Below are 4,004 nucleotides of genomic sequence, written 5' to 3'. Positions count from 1 at the left end.
TTTTTTTTTGTCTGTTTAGTTTTTCTCTTTTGTATTTTCTTATTTATTTTACCTTTTCTGTTTTAAATTTTAGACCCACATTATTTTACTTAGTAAAATATGACAACAACTCCTAAAATAACGTTTCAAAATAACCCTCAGCCACAAAAGGTTTTAACCCAAAATAAATTAGTTTTGTGTTTTATAAAATACCAAAGGCATTTAAAAATTGTTTTTGCTACCGTTTAAATCATTTTAGTGCATTTATACATTATATAAAAAATGTGGATTATTCATCATAGTCATCTGTGCAATAACTGACACAACCCGGACATTTTGGTTTTTAATATTTGAAAACTTTTGATGTTTGCCTGATTTTGAATTTGAATTAGAATCGGTTTCGAACTAACACAAGATTAGCATCAGCAATCAAGGTGACGTGGCATCATTAGCAAAGGTTTACTGTAGCTTGATTATCCGGGCGTCACACCAGTTGGGGTGATCGGGACCGTATCGCATGTTGGGTTATCTTTTATTTTGGCGCCGTAGTCGAGTCATGAGTGTTTGAATGTTGTAATGCTATTTATGTACTTTGTTTGACGTGGCGAGTGTAAGTCAACTATGTATCTCCCCTTTATTATTTATATTACATGGGATGTTGTGAAGATTGCCTAACTTACGACATTGCTTTCAATGCGGTTATGTCTTTAAGTCGTGCCTCGACACGTGGGAGCTATAGCCGCATCGAGGGCGTTACATAAATATTCCTACTATATAAGATACACAAGTACGAAGTCTGGGGTAATCAATGTCTACATACAAAGAGAAGGAAATGAAACAAAGATGGAATGCAATATATCAGCAGAAGTCTGTGCTAATCAATGTCTACGTACAGAGAGAAGGAAATGAAACCAAGATGGAATACAATATATCACCAAAATTTAGCATGCTATTCTACAATGCTCTAGCACGGAGGTACAGCCGGTCGATCATCATTTGCAACTTCTCGACACGATCGTTCTGGATCAGCTTCCATGCGGCTCTGCACGGAGTGAGGAGAACAGAGTGTTTCATGCGTTTGACAGGCCTTCACCGTCTTGCAATGATCCACCTCATCGTCTCAGTACATTGACAAATACATTGTACAAGTTATCTGCAACGGGATAAGAGAAGCAGTGAGCACTTCATACAAATAATCTTTATAGAGAACGCATTAAAGAGGAGAGTTCAACTTTTGTCTATAGGCGCTATATTATCATTATCAGTACAGACTGTTCAAACAAAAGACTAGAATACATATGCCATTTACAGAAATTATAGACACATTTCGTATTTTCAAATGTAAACAAGTTAATGTTGGACATGATTGGGATTCTTAGCTAGTTGCTTCAAACTCATACGGACTCGCACATTCCTCTCCACTTACAGTTTATATATGCTAAAGATGTCCACCAATGAAGGACTGGACTTGAACCAAAACAACACACCACCAATACATAGAAAGTACTGTGCTGGTTACTTTAATGAGATCCGGTAACAAGAACACAGAAGTGAATACACCACCAAACCTGGGATGATGCTTTATTATAATTCACTAAAGCGATACAGTGGGAATAATAGTCACAGAAAGCACTACATAATAAGAATGCAGGGTTTAGCAAATGGCAGTACCTCGTTTGCCATTTCAACATGAAGTTATTCATCCGAAAATGGAGTCATGAATCCTAGAAAATGTTCAAGAAGTCAAGCAGCAGCGAGTAACTTTTAAATGATTTTAAAGAACAATACATGCAAGCTCGTTGTCTTACAACATTTCAGGCGGAGCCAAACTGCTTGTGAACTCTGGAATACAGATGTTGTCAAACTGACTGCCTATACAGTGTGACCTGTTCTTTATTTGCTGATAAATTGTTGGTATTGTCAACACGGATTCACAACATTGCCGACACATCACTCTGTATACAAGGTCCAAAACATTTTTCCAAGTTCCAACCATGCAGTCACACAAGGCACAGCCTTATGAAACAAAGCACTAGCCAGAGTTACACGGCAGGGGTCGATCTTTACACCAAATCAAGACAAAGTATTCAGAGTTTTTATTAGGCTCTATTCCAGAATAGCTAGCACCACAATCCTTGGCAAACAGAAAAAGGTTTCGAGAGTGCTTGCTTTTTTTATACAAATGTGAAGCTACATTATAACACATTTAGAAGAGTCATCCCTGGATCATCCTACAATTTCATCTAACTATTGATCAATGATCGAGTCACTAGTATAAAACGTGCCAAAAAATAGTATGCCCCTAAATTGAAAATGCAATGCAATCTACCCTATCCATGCCATGATGCAGAACTGGTGTTTCCAAATTTCGCCAAATCACCATTTGAGCATTTCTAGAGGAAATTAACTGATTCTCTACATAGCATCTGCCCGGCAAAAACTATAATCCTTAAACAGAAAATTAGGCAAAGCGAGCACCACACATTTTCAACTGGGGTACATCCAAACAGGAGCACAAAACTAAGTAAAACCGAACTGGGGTACATCCAACTGAAGAGTACTACCTCTTCCGCGCCAGCCATAGCCGCCGTCTCGCTGCTCACGCACATACACTCCGTCCGCCCCAGCTTGAATATCTGCATATCTGCAGAACCAGAAACATTACTCCTCCAAACCCACAGCAATGGCACGGGCCTCTCAGAAGCACACGAATTCAAGCCTGACCGCACCCGGAGCACTACCCCCAAATCAGAGATCACGGCGCGTACCTGCGCGTCGGAGAGGTCGGTCTCGAAGGCCTGCTCCGCCCCGGGGCTGACGAGGCACGCCGCCCCGGAGAGGCGGGGTCCAGGCCGAACACGGCCTTGCCGGGGGCCTCCTGCGAGGCGGCGGCTTGACGTCGGAGGAGGAGACGTTGGGGAACATGTCCGCCGACGCCATTGGGCCGGAGAGTCTCGCTCGGCCACGACGGGGGAGAGGCAGGGGCTAGCTAGGCTTTTGGGTCGGGGCGGGGGGAAGGAGGGCGGAGCGCGCGCGGCCCGGAGAGGAGCCATGGTGGTGCCGGGAGTGATGGGTTGATTCGAGAGACAGAAAGGGGTTTTCCAAAAAGCGCATGGCCAGTTGGCGGCACGCGGCCATAAGAGGGGCCATACATGTTTTTTTTTCTCAAAGAAGATCACGCAATTGTGTAGTAGTACTACTGATATCGTAGCTCGAAATCTGTAATTTCCAAACGTTCTTTTTTTTCAGGACAAAAGCAATTCATTGATTAAGTAATAATGGTTTTACAATCATTTAGAATAGTGTTGCCAATCTCCAATGGTACATTAGATCTGCTGTCCTAGCGTTGATGAGAGAGACGATCTCTGCGCAGTCGTTCTCTACCATCAATGATGCTTGGGACCAGTGCAATGACAGTTGTAGTCCTTCCTCGCATGCCGCAAGCTCAGCCTCGAGTGGACCATGGCAATTGAAGAGCCATCTACAGACAGCAAAGATGACATGTCCTTTGTAATTTCCAAAGGTTCTGATTTTGGTAATAGTTCCGAACGACTTAGTAGATGCACGGTCCGCATCGGGTGAGCGCAACCTCCCCCGACTTTTCCCCTCGTTGAATGTATTGATAACTGAGCGTCCCTGTTTTTTGCCCGCATGATCCCAGCACGTCCAATCCAGCTTTTTTTCTCTCTACTCGATAATTTAGCATAAGTAGGAACGATGCCCTCATCATGTGTACCAGCGCCTCCTCCATTGCGACAATCAAGAATTGGTTTCTCTCCCTCCATTACCACGTCCATGAACAAGGCAAGGCCGTCCACCCTGGCGCATGCTCCGCTTAGCATGAATGTAAGATCTTGAAAATAAGGGCCGATGGGGGATGGATCCATGTCCGTGTTCCTTAAAAATGTGTCCCAACATTCTACAAACTGCATACCAATCAGGGAGATGTTCATATTCCACATAGAAAAGTTCCTATTTTTTGGTCCCTAACAATGGATATTGCATTCTTAAGGGGCTTGCGAGCA

General features: G+C 43.1%; 1 long non-coding RNA gene across 1 annotated transcript; it reads right to left on the bottom strand.

Annotated features, from left to right (window-relative positions):
• Positions 1-812: 812 nt before the first annotated feature.
• Positions 813-3,007, bottom strand: LOC123106310 (uncharacterized). Its single transcript, XR_006451293.1, has 3 exons — positions 2,748-3,007; positions 1,651-2,623; positions 813-1,132 (listed from the first exon to the last, which is right to left on the bottom strand). It is a non-coding gene; the product is annotated as an uncharacterized lncRNA (long non-coding RNA).
• Between the last annotated feature and the right edge of the window lie 997 nt (positions 3,008-4,004).

This window comes from Triticum aestivum, chromosome 5A, assembly GCF_018294505.1.
Source record: "Triticum aestivum cultivar Chinese Spring chromosome 5A, IWGSC CS RefSeq v2.1, whole genome shotgun sequence".
NCBI classification, from domain to species: domain Eukaryota; kingdom Viridiplantae; phylum Streptophyta; class Magnoliopsida; order Poales; family Poaceae; genus Triticum; species Triticum aestivum.
Note: the sequence above shows the minus strand (reverse complement) of the source record. Positions and strands in the feature narration are given on the sequence as shown.